General features: G+C 45.7%; 2 protein-coding genes across 2 annotated transcripts in view; one reads left to right on the plus strand and one right to left on the minus strand.

The window, feature by feature from the left end:
* Positions 1-16,514, plus strand: part of LOC143986898 (uncharacterized) — a 1,277,526-nt gene that overhangs the window by 449,416 nt on the left and 811,596 nt on the right. The gene's annotated exons all lie outside the window — the stretch shown is intronic.
* Positions 1-16,514, minus strand: part of LOC143989990 (uncharacterized) — a 184,351-nt gene that overhangs the window by 30,428 nt on the left and 137,409 nt on the right. The window lies entirely within an intron of this gene.

Here is a 16,514-nt window from a genome sequence, read left to right on the forward strand (position 1 = left end):
CAGTCCCTATACCGCTGAAGGACTGCTGCAGTATAGGGCAGCGGTCAGCAGTGGTGCACGTCAACCCTATCTATTGTGGACCGATAGCGGTCCTTACAGAACAGCAGACTGTACCGCACTCAAGCCTATGTACCGTAGCACCCTATACCAAGTTACCAGTCCTTATAAGAACTTTTGTGGACCAAGCAGGTTGTGTGTTAGTGTTTAGCAGACTGTACGTCAGTCCCTATACCGCTGAAGGACTGCTGCAGTATAGGGCAGCGGTCAGCAGTGGTGCACGTCAACCCTATCTATTGTGGACCGATAGCGGTCCTTACAGAACAGCAGACTGTACCGCACTCAAGCCTATGTACCGTAGCACCCTATACCAAGTTACCAGTCCTTATAAGAACTTTTGTGGAACAAGCAGGTTGTGTGTTAGTGATTAGCAGACTGTACGTCAGTCCCTATACCGCTGAAGGACTGCTGCAGTATAGGTGAGCGGTCAGCAGTGGTGCACGTCAACCCTATCTATTGTGGACCGATAGCGGTCCTTACAGAACAGCAGACTGTACCGCACTCAAGCCTATGTACCGTAGCACCCTATACCAAGTTACCAGTCCTTATAAGAACTTTTGTGGACCAAGCAGGTTGTGTATTAGTGTTTAGCAGACTGTACGTCAGTCCCTATACCGCTGAAGGACTGCTGCAGTATAGGGCAGCGGTCAGCAGTGGTGCACGTCAACCCTATCTATTGTGGACCGATAGCGGTCCTTACAGAACAGCAGACTGTACCGCACTCAAGCCTATGTACCGTAGCACCCTATACCAAGTTACCAGTCCTTATAAGAACTTTTGTGGACCAAGCAGGTTGTGTATTAGTGTTTAGCAGACTGTACGTCAGTCCCTATACCGCTGAAGGACTGCTGCAGTATAGGGCAGCGGTCAGCAGTGGTGCACGTCAACCCTATCTATTGTGGACCGATAGCGGTCCTTACAGAACAGCAGACTGTACCGCACTCAAGCCTATGTACCGTAGCACCCTATACCAAGTTACCAGTCCTTATAAGAACTTTTGTGGAACAAGCAGGTTGTGTGTTAGTGATTAGCAGACTGTACGTCAGTCCCTATACCGCTGAAGGACTGCTGCAGTATAGGGCAGCGGTCAGCAGTGGTGCACGTCAACCCTATCTATTGTGGACCGATAGCGGTCCTTACAGAACAGCAGACTGTACCGCACTCAAGCCTATGTACCGTAGCACCCTATACCAAGTTACCAGTCCTTATAAGAACTTTTGTGGAACAAGTGAGTTGTGAATGTTTAGCAGACTGCAGCAGAAGGGCAGCAGTCAAGTATAATATCCTTTCTATATTTGGAAGAAAGAATATTATACATGTACAAGCCTATTACTGTACCACTGATACCAGTCCTGAAAAGAACCTTTGTGGAACTAATAATAACAGCAAGTCTTTAAAATTACCCTCACTGCCTGACAACACTGCTTCCTTCCTGTCCCTATACAAATTGGCAAAAAAAGAGAACGATTAGTGGTTACTGGAACAGCTCTTTTGTGGACCTTGATAGTAACAGCTAATGATGATGATGATGATGATGATGATGAAAGACTAATCTGGCTGTCCCTGTAGCATACACCGTCCTTTCCCTTTCTCTAAACTAACAAAAGACACTCAGGCTGCTGCAAGAATCAGCAGCACAGCAAACCTATCAACACCTAACACCTATACCAGTCCTGAAAAGAACTTTTGTGTACCAAATAGCTAGTGGTTTATCTCTCCCTACTCCACACAGGAACCTGTCCCTATCTTAACAGAAGAAAGAATGTAAAATGGCCACCGGATCGGGTGTATTTATAGGTTAGGGGGAATGTACAAGTGTCCATGTGCTGTCATGTCTCAATTGGCTGTCCTGTATCACATGATAAACGTGTCACCAAAGGTTAAAGTTCTTGTATACATTAAACACGTAAGTCCGCCGCGGCGAACGACGGAAAAAGGCGTTCGAACGTGCGGACCGCGAATGTCGGAAATTCGCCGCGAAACGACCGCCGGGCGAACCGTTCGGCCATCACTAACCTTTGTCATCGGCAAATCTACTACCATCTATGTACAGTGTGTGTTCTGCATTTGCAATGGGTATGTCTGTGACATGTGGGAACCCCGTGGTTTCTTGTTCCATAAGTTGGAAACAATCGTGTTCATCAGATGTTATGTCCTGAAACGAAAGTGTGTCAGAATCCTGAGTATCTTGTGCTGTGTCTACACCATTATCATCATTACTCCCCCCTGTCAAATCTGTCTGTAATGGTAAAAGCTGTGCTAAGTTAAAAGAAGTGCATCGCTGAAAGGTAACATTGGGGGGTAGGAGCAAGGTGCATTGTAGACGCAGCTGCCTTGCCATTGATATGTGTTTTGGCTGGACCTGTGACAAGATGGCGTGTATGTCATGTGTGGTATGTACCACTACAGGATTGTCTAAGACAATTTCTGAGGATTTGTCAATGATAATTGACACTGCTGCAACTGCTCGTACACAGGACGGTGATCCTCTAGAGACAGGATCGAGAGCCGCCGAGAAGTATGCTACCGGCCTTTGTTTGATGTGTTGTTGTGTCAACACCCCTGTTGCGTGTCCCGTGATTTCAGCAATGTACAAATGAAATGTTTTGGTATAATCAGGGATCCCGATCGCAGGTGCCGAAATTAGTAACCTTTTTAAGGTGCTAAAAGATTCATGACCTGCTTCTGTGAGTACATAGGGTACTATTTTCAAGCAATCATATAATGGCTGCATCAGAGAACTGGCATGTGGTATCCATTGTCTACAATATGACACCATTCCCAGAAACATACGAAGTTGCTTAAAGTTGCGTGGGACATTCATTTGTCTTATGGCCTGGACTCGTTCTTCAGTGAGGTGTCGAGTACCCTGGGATATACAGTGGCCCAAAAAGACAACCTTTTTCTGACATACCTGTAACTTAGTTCTATTCACCTTGCACCCTTTTTCAGCCAGGAATTGTAACAATGATAGAACAAACACAATTTAGTAAATACACCTTTTCAGTTCATTAGTACAAGTCTTGGCTCAGGTCATTTGCATGTCAATACAGTTTGCTTTACATTCTCACTGACCTGGTCAGAAAGAAGGGGGGTCATTTGAATGGGCTGTCAGCAGCTGTGAACAAACTTCACAGGACACATCAGTATTGCATACTCCACACCCCCCACACTCACAAAATTAGGTCAAAGATGACCTCTAGATATGACCCCTACTAACATGTTTTCTATCAGAACCTGTACTTCTTGTTAAACCCATAACGTCTGTTTGGTAAGTTTGAAATTCTTTCCGAGATCCATCCCTCCTCTTTAGCCCTGTTGGAAACCTTAATTAAACATTGTATTTGTGATACCCATCCGTTTTTCAATATCTCTCCCTGTCTGTCTTTCTTTATTTCTTCCCAACCTTCTACACTTAATCCATTTTCTCCATCCATCCCCAATTTCTTGAGAATCCTATTTGTGCCCTGTGCCTTATCCTTCCCATACAACATTGTAATTATGTCTTTAACACTATAACATTTCTGAGATTCCTCCTGGGGTTTACCCTGTGTCTGGCCCATTTTGACAGTCTTGCCTAGGTGGCGTTTGGATCACTTATTAAGTGTCTCGTTGCCTTCTCCTCCTAGGGTGCCAAAATACTAAAACTTTGTCCAGGGTATTTACTTTGAAACCTGAACTACTTTATACCCCAACCAGACAATGAATGCGACTACTAATACAGCAGACACGACAATCACAATCATCACTTATAGGTGGCCAAACACATATGACTAGATCTCCGGGACTTTGTGGAGACCTTATTCCCTTCCCATTACCATGGAATCTCTCAGCATTCGTTTCTTATTCCTGCTTTATCGAGGCAGTCAGGACTTATACTTTCAACCCGTTTTTAGGCTCATGAATCAAAAAGCGTATATCAAACTTAAGTGTCGGACCCCCAAAGTACTCTTACGAGTTAAGGGCGCATTCCGTTACCCATTGGGATGATATATGTTTCAATTCACACCATACAAACAGGGCTTATTTCATTCACAACAGACAGATGACAAGTAGACAGAAAAGAAATAACGGTAACATAAGCCAAAATATTAAGTTCAAGACCCGCTTACTACAGAGGTTGGTGTTTACCTGAAGAACAATTCAGACAGATCAGGTGGGCACAAATCTAAGAAGCACAGAGTTTATAAGAAAATAAAGCTTTTCTTACCTGCGCAGGTTTTTGTCTGTGGTTCTTGATGTGCCCGACCTCTTTGTTCCGTCCTTATGTTCGTTCGCCTCTTGTAGTTTCTTTTAGCAAAGTCCCTGTTCGCGGCGCCAGAATTGTTAGGTGTGACCTCAACAAGTCACCTATTTGTCAGGTTATGTTACCGTTTCCCAATTGTTAGTTAGAGTTCTTATCTAAGCAAAGAGACACGGAGGTACTCAGTATTTCTGCTCAGAAGTCCGTGCTTAACTCTGACCCTGAGGTTCTTTATTACATCTCTTTTATAGACAGAAAAAGGCAAGCATCAGCAATGTAAAAAAACAACAATTTGCAAAGAAAAGGCAATTCTCCAGGTGTTATCAGCTGATAAGACAATCTTCTGGGCGTAGACTGCTTTTTAGGGCTGATGTGGCCTCTTCTTATGCGTACGTGACTAAAGATGATGAGTCCTTATATTACTGAGAAGGATAAAGATAGACAAGTATTTTAGTAAAACATACTGTCAACCATTTTGTTTCCACATACCTTGATCCTTACAATCTCCTTGAAAGACATAAAGGAGTCATTCAGGACCCAGGGCGAATGTTGAGACCACTTTCACACTGAGGCACTTTTCAGGCGCTTTTGCGCTAAAAACAGCGCCTAAAAAGCTCACAAAAACGTATTTCCATTAAAATCAATAAATGCTTTCACACTGGGGCAGTGCGCTGGCAGGGCTGTGAAAAACTCCCCTCTCCATTGAAATTAATGGAAAGCTCTTCAAAAGCGCCTGAAAAGCTATTCAAAAGCGCTCAGTGTTTTTTCTGGCAGTTTAGAAACTCCTCAGTGTGAAAGTGGCCTGAGGTTTGCAAAGCAAAGAGTGGCAAACAACCAGAACAGGGTCGTGGTCCAACCATGGAGCCGCTAATATAGAGGGGGATACAATTGGGTCTGCTATCTGCCTACTGCAACGGAAGGGGGCCGATTTGTGAAGAGCGATAAGTATGCCTCTTTGCTTAGTCGGACTGTACGCTAGGTAGACTTGAGGGTACAGAGCATGAAAATATTTGGGGCAAGAGGAGGAGGAGAAGTGGGTCTCCTGCAGGCATGCAATGTCTACTTTTTATTTTTAGAGGTATTTAAAAACCTTTAATCTCTTGTGGGGAGAGTTCACACCCTGAACATTCTGGGACAGCTTGTTCAGAGACATGACATCAGGGAGACGTACCAAAAGACTACGCTGCCCAGACACCCCACAGAGTTAAGGGAGGGAGGAGAGAAGAGGAGAGGAGATGAGTAAAAAGGAAAAGAAAAGAGGCAAACCATAAGATTCAGGACCGATAAGTACTCGGAGAATATTGAACAAGTAAAGCGTAAGCGCTTCACTGTGTGGGACAAAAGGCCCACAAGGAGGACGAAAGTTTGCCAAGACTACCATCTGAGCCAAGTGCCAGCACATAGGGGGAGCAGTGGTCTGTCAGAACCACTCGGTATCATAAAATGTAAAGATTATCACAAATAAAATAAGCACAATATCTAACGTACTATATAAGGCACTAAGGGTATGCAAGTAAAGTAAGACCTATACATAGGGGTACAAGGAGGTCCCTCCCTCTCCCAGGGCTGCCATCTCCAAAAGGCACCTCTGAGGGAGAGCAAGCGACCCAAGAAACCATCACAACAAATGCAGGCCATTAAATCAATAATTGAAAAGTGTAAAACAAACATGAGCAAAAACGGCTCTATAAACAGATAAAACTAGGATGGAAGACTCCTATTTGATTACATACACCACCTGTTGAAGGCTTGGGGTCACTGACATCCAGCCCTTATATAAAACGGAAAAGAAAAAAACAATTGTGGGCTGTCCAGAAGGGGCAGCCAACCTATATTAAGTGAACAGTCTCGTCCAAGTACCTACCCCCCCCCCCCCCCCCCCCTCCACATAGTCAAAAAACTTCTGAAGCATCCAGGGCAACAGGTGACTAGGTGATAAAAAAAGGCAATAATAACACCCAAAACTAGGAACTTCAGGGCATTGAATACCGTAGGTTACCATTCCCAAGGCCACCATCTCACAGGCGGGGTGGCCCTTAATTTGGCAGCAATCCACAGTCCCAAATCCGGGTTCAGAGTAAGGGGTCATATGTGTAGGGGACAAACACCTGGGAAATCAGTTCAATTCCGGTGAAAGTACAGGAAGAGTGGGGCATCACACATATGGACGCAGTTAAGAACAGTGTCAAATGCACCCATCCAGCCCTAGGGGATCGCCGGGGTAGTAATAATGTAGGGAAGTCAGGAGGATGAGGCCACCACCATCAGCCCACAGGGACCTTCGTAAAGCGCTGGGCCTGGGGATCTCTCAGGGCCTGAGAGTTGGGTTGAGACTTTTGTGAAGGTTGGGAGAGTGGGCCAGAAGGCTGAGAAGATCTTGACTGGGAGGATGTAGATGCAGTGTCCTGTTGGGATGAAGGCAGGTCGAATTGTAGCTCCTGAAAATGATGTCTCAGATCTGATGAAGATGAGGCATTGAAATGTCAGCCCTGATGGGAGAACGAGAGTTTGAAGGGAAATCCCCATCTGTATTTGATCCCTAGTGTCTGCAGGATTCGGAGAATCAGCAAACAGCTGGAGAGGGTTGCCTTGGAAGGAGAGGTTTTGATTTTCCCTAGCAGACTACAAGAGTCTCCCCTTTGTGCAGTAGTAGTGAAATTTGATAATTATGTCCCACGGAGGGCCCTCTGATGGTTTGGGGGGCGAGGGATCGGTGAATACGGTCAAATTCTAACCTTTCTAGAGGAATCTCAGGCACAGTTCCTGAAAGAAAGCGGTTGATGTGCCCTGTAGGTCAGTGACAGCTTCAGGGTTACCCCGGATGCAAAGTTTATCCCTGCGGGCCCTATTCTCTGCATCTTCCAGTTTATCTTGCACCATTTCCAGTTCTGCAGACAATTTATCTACTTCCTACTCATGGCCCTCTAACACAGTTGTAGCCAGATCCATGTGGTGTTCTAACTGATTTGTGCAGTGGCCTATCTCTTTAAGACCCTTCACCAAATCAGAAGAGAGCTTACGGGAGGCGGTGGCAATTTCATAGTAGATCAGGTGGCCATCTGCCGTGCTTGTGTGCATACGCCCCCCCGATCCATGTGCAAATTCATATACAACACACAGTGCTTTGTGCTTAAGATGCTGTTCCCTGCAGATCCACTGCTTCCACTTTGCACCTATTTCATTAACCTTGTAATATTTGCTGCTATATTAACCACTTGCCACCTGCCATATAGCAAAATTATGGCAGCAAAGTGGTTCTGTTATCCTGGTCGGACGGCACATGAGGGGGCGCACAGCACGGCGATTGGTGGTGCGGCTAGTCAATCTGACACACCGCAACTCTGATTAGCTGTGTCCAATCAGGGCTGATCACAGTGTATACAGGAAAAGCTGTGTATAGGCTTTTCCTTATTCGCGTCTGTCAGACGAGAGTAGAGGAGAGCCGATCGATTGCTCCTCTGACAGGGGGAGGATCTGTGCTGATAGATTATCAGCGCAGGCCCCCCAAGGATGCCCACACTGGACCACCTGGGACACCACCAGGACCACCAACGATGCCCACCACTCATCACCACCAGGTATGCCACCCATGGCCAGCAAGGATGCCAATCAGTGCCTACAATGGATGCCAATCAGTGCCCACAATGGACATCACTGATTGGCAAGCGTTATTGTTTGGCACTGATCCATTAGTGTACATCAGTGTCACCTATCATTGCCCATCCATGCCACCTATCAGTGCCCATCTATGCTGCCTATCAGTGCCCATCCGTGCCACCTATCAGTGCCCATCAGTGCCGCATATTAGTGCCCATCAGTGCCACCTCATTGGTGCCACCTTATCGGTGCTCATCAGTGCTGCCTTATCAGTGAAATATTGGGTGAAAAACAATGCGCCAACTATAGCAGTGAGCAGCCAACACAACAATCAGACATATTGTAAAGTGAGAAATAAATCAAAAGTGTGGTGCTTAGTGATTGACGTATTACACAAAAACTAGAATGGAGCGCTAGAATAGAGAGCTGGAGGCAAATTGTGCTATAAACACTTAATATAACACTCAAGATCCAGAGTGTATAGATCACAGTGAAAAAAATCAGCTAAAGCAATAAAAAGGGTCCATAAGCGTGATCTAGAAACCCATGTAATCAAATAAGAAAAGCATGTGTATTTCCACACATAATTAACTGTGATAAATTAGGACTAAGATTAGGACTAAAATACCCACTGTAGTGCTGATATATATAACAGATCTAAGGTGAAATAAACATATAGACTGTGCAGTAAGATGTCACGTAAAGCGACATGCGATCACCGAAGCATACTGAGATAATATAGGTAATAGAAACACTACAATCTCAGAGCGTATGACTGCACAGTGACCCGTATAATAATAATAATAAGTGAATACTAATGACAGCTTTGAAAGGTGCGCAAACCTAAGTGCAGTAAAATCATAAACTTTGAAATTAATGATAGGTCTGAGCGCATATAGGTGAGTGTAATCTCATGCAAATACCGCCTATTAATAAACAAATCTATAAAATAAGAACATATAAAGTCTAAAATAGACTATCAAACAGTGGCGGTTGGTGAAGTTTTAGGATGGGGGGGCGCAAGACCCCCCCCCTCCCATGTCTCACAAGCCACACCCCTTATAGAATCCACATCATATATATACCAGGCTGCACATTATACACAGGGCTCTACTACAGCAACCTGTAAATCACACATATCTGTATTCTGCAACCTGTAAATTGCACATATCTGCATTCTGTAAATCGCACATAACTGCATTCTGCAACCTGTAAATGGCACATATCTGCATTCTGCAACCTTTAAATCGCACATATCTGCAATCTGTAAGTCACACATAACTGCATTCTGCAACCTGTAAATTGCACATATCTGCATTCTGTAAATCGTACATATCTGCATTCTGCAACCTGTATTTGCACATATCTGCATTCTACAATCTGTACATCGCACATTGCACATATCTGCATTCGGGTGGGGTGGGGGAGGGGGCATGTGCTGCCGCTGACCACCACAAAAGTTTAAACAAGTAGTTAAGCTGGGAGGCGGGTGGGTGCTGCAGACGACGTTTGAAAATGTGCAAACAAGTTATTAAGCGAGCGAGGGCTGCCGCTGACCACCATAAATGTAAAAACAAGTTGATAAGCGAGTGGGGGAGTTGTTTGTGCTGACACCGACCACGGAAAATGTGAAAACAAGTTGATAAGCCAGTTTGGGGTGCTGCCGCCGACCACCTAAATTTTTTTTAAAGGGGCATGTTTAAATATATATATATATATATATATATATATATATATATATATATATATATATATATATATATATATATATATATATATATATATATATATTTACATTAGCCACTGCCACTGATACAAAATTTGCATATACACCTATGTGCCCCGTTTAACCAAAACCAAAAATAAATAAATAAATAAAAACAAATTGAAAAGCGGGGGGGGGGGGGTATGGCGGTCCTGCTAAATATGAAAAATCAGGTTGTTGTGTTGTTGAGTGGGGGGGACGGGACTGCCGCCAATTCCTGAATAATAAAAAACAAGTTGCTGAGTAGGGGGGATTCCGCCGACCTCCGAATATGAAAAACATGTGAGGGGGGGTGGGGGTAAGGTGTCCTGCCGCCAACCAGCGATAATTTCCACAAGTTGAAAAGCAGAAGTAGTATTTGCATGAGATTACACTCACCTATATGTGCTATGCGCTCAGACCTATCATTAATTTCACCGTTTATGATTTTACTGCACTTAGACCCCTTTCACACCACACCCTTTGCGTCGGCGGTAAAATGCCGCTATTTTTAGCGGCGTTTTACCGCCTGATTTACTGCGCATTTCGGCTGCTAGCGGGGCACTTTTACCCCCCGCTAGTGGCCGCGAAAGGGTTAAAACCACCGGCAATACACCGCAATAGCGGTGTTTTGCCGATGGCATTACAGCGCTGCCCCATTGATTTCAATGGGGAGCAGCGGTGGAGGAGCGGTAAACACACCGCTCCTTCACCGCTCCAAAGAAGCTGCTGGCAGGACTTTTTTCTGACGTCCTGCCAGCGCACCGCTGTAGTGTGAAAGCCCTCAGGGCTTTCACACTACAGACAATGGTGCAGCTTCTTTAGGGCGGATTGCAGGCGCTATTTCTAACGCTATAGCGCCTGCAAAACGCCCTGGTGTGAAAGGGGTGTTAGGTTTGCTCACCTTTCAAAACTGTCATTAGTATTCACTTATTATTATTATACGGGTCACTGTGCAGTCATACGCTCTGAGATTGTAGTGTTTCTATTACCTATATTATCTCAGTATGCTTCAGTGATCGCATGTCGCTTTACGTGACATCTTACTGCACAGTCTATATGTTTATATCACCTTAGATCTGTTATATATATCAGCACTACAGTGGGTATTTTAGTCCTAATCTAATGCCGCGTACAGGCGACCGGACTTTTCGACAGCACAAGTCCGACGGAACGAATCCATCAGACAATTCGATGGTGTGTGGGCTCCATTGGACCTTTGCTTTCCAAAAATCTGGCGGACTTTAGAGATAGAACATGTTTCAAATTTTTCTGCCGGAACTCCGCCGGACCCAGTTCCTATCGAGAAATCCGCTTGTCTATTTTTTTTTATTTCCACTTCAGCGAAATATCCCGAGAGACTTATTTCAACTTTCCGAGGTCAAATTTTACTCTTGTTTCGTTTTCACATCATCGTGGCTTTTATGCTCTATTTTACTCTTTCGACAGAATTTTTTTTTTAAATTACATACAAATAAAAAAAAGAAACAAATCATTTCCCCCGAATTTATCCCCCCTTTTTTTTTTTTTCTTTTTTTTTATTTCCACTTCAGCGAAATTTCCCGAGAGACTTATTACAACTTTCTATTTCCACTTCAGCAAAATTTCCCGAGAGACTTATTTCAACTTTCTATTTCCACTTCAGCGAAATTTCCCAAGAGACTTATGTCAACTTTTCGAGGTAAAATTTTACTCTCGTGAGAAATCCGCTCGTCTGTATGCTGGTCCGATGGACAAAAACCTACTGGCTATGAACTTCCTTATTGTAGTCCGGTTGTACGTCATCACGTTCGAATCCGTCGGACTTTGGTGTGATTGTGTGTGGCCAAGTCCGTTCTTTTGGAAAGTCCGTCGGGAACTCCGCTGAAAGTCCGTCAGACCTAGTCCATCAAAAAGTCCGGTCGTGTGTATGCGGCATTAGTCCTAATTTGTCACATATACAGTTAATTATGTGTTGAAATACACATGCTTTTCTTATTTGATTACATGGGTTTCTAAATCACGCTTATGGACCCTTTTTATTGCTTTAGCTGATTTTTTTCGCTGTGATCTATACACTGTGGATCTTGAGTGTTATATTAAGTGTTTATAGCACAATTTGCCTCCAGCGCTCCATTCTGGTTAGGTTTTTGTGTAACACATACATCACTAAGCGCCACACTTTTGATTTATTGCCGCTTTATCAGTGCCCGTCAGTGAAGGAGAAAACGCACTTATTTACAAAGTTTTGTAACAGAAACGGAAAAAAAAAATTCGGTCTTTTTTTTATTTGTTTAACAGAAAATAAAAAACGCAAATACCACCAAAAGAAAGGTCTATTTGTGGGAACAAAATAATAAAAATGTTGTTTGGGTATAGTGTTGTATGACCGCGCAATTGTCATTCAAATTTCAACAGTGCTGAAAATTGGCCTGGGCAGAAAGGGGGTGTAAGTGCCCGGTATTGAAGGGGTTAAATAAACTAAAAACCTGTGCAAATTCATGTAATCATACAATATTTTGTGCGGAATATAGTATTCTCTGTAAGTCCACTGCTTCCACTTTGCATCTACTTCATTCAACTTATTTTGCTAAATAAATCCACCAATCAGTGAAAAGTTGATAAGGTGTAAAGTTCTCGGTGCTCCAAACTGTGGCAGCTGTAGTGTAGCCACGCCTTCTTCCCCCTCTTACACACGTGATGGTGAGGGTGCCCCCTTAGTGATGCTTCCCCACTCACCAGAGCAATATGACTCCCAGCTTTTCATCTACCAGAGTCACCAACATCCTTCACACTCTCCTCACCTCCGATGGCAAAGGAACCGGATCCTCCTCGCTCACTCCTGCAAGTCTGCTGCGCTTTCTGTCATCTCCCTCCTAGACTCCTCCTCCTCGGACCGCTGTTCCAGTGGGAGCTCCGAATCTTCATACACTGAGCTCCGCCTCTTCATACACACTCATAGCTCCGCCTTTTCATACACACTCAGGGCTCTGCCTCTTCATACACACTTAGAGCTCCGTCTCTTCATACACACTCAGAGCTCCGCCTCTTCATACACACTCAGAGCTCCTCCTCTTCATACACGCAGGGCTCCTCCTCTTCATACACACGCAGGGCTCCTCCTCTTCATACACACTCAGGGCTCCGCCTCTTCATACACACTCAGAGCTCCGCCTCTTTATACACACTCAGAGCCCCGCCTATTCATGCACACTCAGGGCTCCGCCTCTTCATACACACTCAGAGCTCCGCCTCTTCATACACACTCAGAGCTCCGCCTCTTCATACACACTCAGGGCTCCGCATCTTCATACACACTCAGGGCTCCGCATCTTCATGCACACTCAGCGCTCCGCCTCTGCATACACACTCAGAGCTCCGCCTCTTCATACACACTCAGAGCTCCGCCTCTTCATACACACTCAGGACTCCGCATCTTCATACACACTCAGAGCTCCTCCTCTTCATACACACTCAGAGCTCCGCCTCTTCATACACACTCAGAGCTCCGCCTCTTCATACACACTCAGGGCTCCACCTCTTCATACACAGACAGAGATACGCCTCTTCATACACATTTAGAGCTACGCCTCTTCATACACACTCAGAGCTCCTCCTCTTCATACACACTCAGAGCTCCGCCCCTTCATAAACACTCAGAGCTCCGCCTCTTCATACACACTCAGAGCTCCGCCTCTTCATACACACTCAGAGCTCCGCCTCTTCACAGACACTCATGGACTCCGCCTCTTCATGCACACTCAGAGCTCCGCCTCTTCATACACACTCAGAGCTCTGCCCCTTCGTAAACACTCAGAGCTCCGCCTCTTCATACACCTCTTCATACACACTCAGAGCTCCGCCTCTTCATACACACTCAGAGCTCCGCCTCTTCATACACCTCTTCATACACGCTCACAGCTCCGCCTCTTCATATACAGTCAGAGCTCCGCCTTTTCATACACACTCAGGGAGTAGAGAAGGGGGAAGGACATACAGTACATACACACACAGCACAAGGCAGTGTTCACACTACGAGATGTTTCTCAGGACTGCAGTTCCTCGGAGTTCCACAAGATGGTGATCTCTCCTCTACCCAGACAGGAAGTCTCTATGGAATACAGACAGGAAGTGATGTCAGAAAAGAAGTGATGTCAGATACAGAATGGAACTGATATCAGGTACTGACAGACATCCCATTTGATAGGACATAGAGAGAAGACACTGCTGGATCTGGCGGCAGAGGAGGTAATATGTAGATTAACCCCTTCAGGGGGATCAGTTGATGATGAATATATCTTCCTTCCAAATCTGGCCATACATGGTTCAGTTTTATCGTCCATCCAGCGGGATGAGAGGAAAAAACTGAAGTGATTCCCCCATCCACACATTGGAGGGGGATGGGGGAATCCTCCCCGCTGCACTATTGTATTCTGACAATGAGGGGCGCTCCTCCACTCTCAGAATACACAGATCAGTGATGAAGCTATTGGCTGCAGCCGCTGATGGAGTGACTTTTATCCGGCAGTGACCACACATGGATGGAAATATGACCGATCCCTGCTGAACCAGCTGAATTTCCATGTCTCTATGGTCACCATAAGTGACTTCCTCCCCCCCCCCTCATCTCCTCCATTATGTAAGTCATGCTGAGATCATCTCCCATTGGCTGAGCAATATTCCCTTTTGTCTCTGAGCTCCTTCTTGCTATTCCTCGTCTTGCCTGTTGTTTCCTTGGATTGATTTTCTGTGTAGTGACCCCGGCTTCATCTCTTGGATGCGCTCGTCTGTTGCTTGTCCTGACCTTTATCCTGATTCCTGGATCTCCTCCTCATCTCTCCTCCATATCCTCTTACACAGCTTTTCTCCACACCTGCAGTGATCCTGGGGGGTGGAAACTTGGCACCAGCACTCAGCAAAATCCATCCTCACCATTAGGAGAGTCTGACTGGAGATTACAATTGTTCTGCTCTTTTTAGATCGCCCCTAAGGCTATCGTTGCTGAGTAGGGATGAGCCGAACACCCCCCGGTTCGGTTCGCACCAGAAACTTTGAACGGACTGAAAATTCGTACGAACTTTGGAGCCCTATTAAAGTCTATGGGACTCGAACGTTCAAAATCAAACGTGCTAATTTTAAAGGCTAATATGCAAGATCTGCAGCAGAACAACCCCAGCAATAAAGGATATCTTCGGATGTATACTGTGCAGGAGGCACACAACACCCACTGTAACAGCGCTAGGTTCCCAAGCAAAAAAACACTGTCCCTGCCTATCCTGCTCTTTCCCTGCACGCCAACACACTACACAAGGCCGCTGCACTGGCGGCCTTATATAGTGTGGGGCGTGTACGAAACCCCCCAGAGCTATAATTGGCCACAGGCAATTATGGCTCTCCTCGCTGCCGGCGATATGATTGGCCAAGCATGTGGGGTCACAGTGCATGCTTGGCCAATCATGAGCCAGCAATGCACTGCGATGGCGTAGTGCATTCTGGGCCGTGAGCGCCACACGAATATGGTGCGAACGGTCTACAAAGTTCTGAATTCGCCAAACAGGCGTACGGCCCGTGTTCGAGTCAAACACCCAGCTCATCCCTATTGCTGAGATTCTCATCTTCAGTGTTTCTTTCTCTAAGTGATTCTTTATACAAGTGATATGCACATCAAGCTCTGTCTAATCTGAATGTCTAATCTGAAGATTTCTTCTCTGTCCCTCCACAGGTATGTCCCAGCTGAGTCACATCCACCCATAACTGAAAACTGTTTGCTGTCACCGTGTCTGTGTGTATTTTGGGCTGTTGCCTTCACCATCCCATCCCTGTCTGCATCATTATGATGTTTGTGTTGCTCTGTGGTGTCTTCCCTAAGTTTTATGTGCTGATCTTATCTTTACAGCTCTGCTGCTCTGACTTTACATGTGAAAGGCCTGCTCTGATTGTCAGTCATCTTTATATTATCTCATGATTCATTAATTAACAAAAAACATCCCCACCTTTGACAGTATAAAACTAGAGCACCCTTATCAGGTCAGCACGTTGTTGGGGTTCTTTCCCTTAGTGATTATATCTCTAATGCTACATACACACGATCAGACTATCTGGCAGACAACCCAAATAAATGGACTTGCCCACACACGGAGTAAATTCCGTTCATTTTGAACGTGGCTCCAGGTAGACGGAACTAGCGAAGGAAGTCAATGCCGCCGCCTCCATCGGCGAGATTGACACCTCGCAAGCCCCGTCACCTGGTACGGATTTAAAGGGGAACCCCTACACCGAATAAAAACTGCATGGGGGTCCCCCCAAAGTCCATAGCAGACCCTTATCCAAACACGCAGCCTAGGCGAGAGCCCCCCCCCCCGAGCCGTACCAGGCCACGTGCCCTCAACATGGTGGGTGCTCTGGGGAAGGGGGGCCTGTGGCCCCCCCACCCCAAAGCACCTTGTCCCCATGTTGATGAGGAAAAGGGCCTCTTCCTGACAACCCTGGCTGTTGGTTGTCGGGGTCTGCGGGGGGCTTATCAGAATCCGTGAGCCCCCAGATTCCGGCCCCCCTACCCTATGTGAATGAGTATGGGGATGTACCCCTACCCATTCACCTGGGGAAAAATGTGCACATAAAAAAAAACGCAACACAGGTTTTTAAAGTTCTTTATTAGACAGCTCCGGTGGTCACCCGGAGGATGCTGGGACTGTGACATCATAAGGGGCGGGGTCACCAAGTGACATCACCTGGTGACCCAGCCCCTTATTGAAGGAGAAGAAGGCCCTGACAACGAACGGCCAGGGTTTTCAGGAAGACTGTGACATCATAAGGGGCGGGGTCACCATGTGACATCACCTGGTGACCCCGCCTTTTATCGAGGAGGACCCTGCCGGCAGACCCCGACAACCA

Source organism: Lithobates pipiens, unplaced genomic scaffold, assembly GCF_037356315.1.
Source record: "Lithobates pipiens isolate NorthernLeopardFrog02 unplaced genomic scaffold, aLitPip1_a1.2 Scaffold_18, whole genome shotgun sequence".
Classification (NCBI taxonomy): domain Eukaryota; kingdom Metazoa; phylum Chordata; class Amphibia; order Anura; family Ranidae; genus Lithobates; species Lithobates pipiens.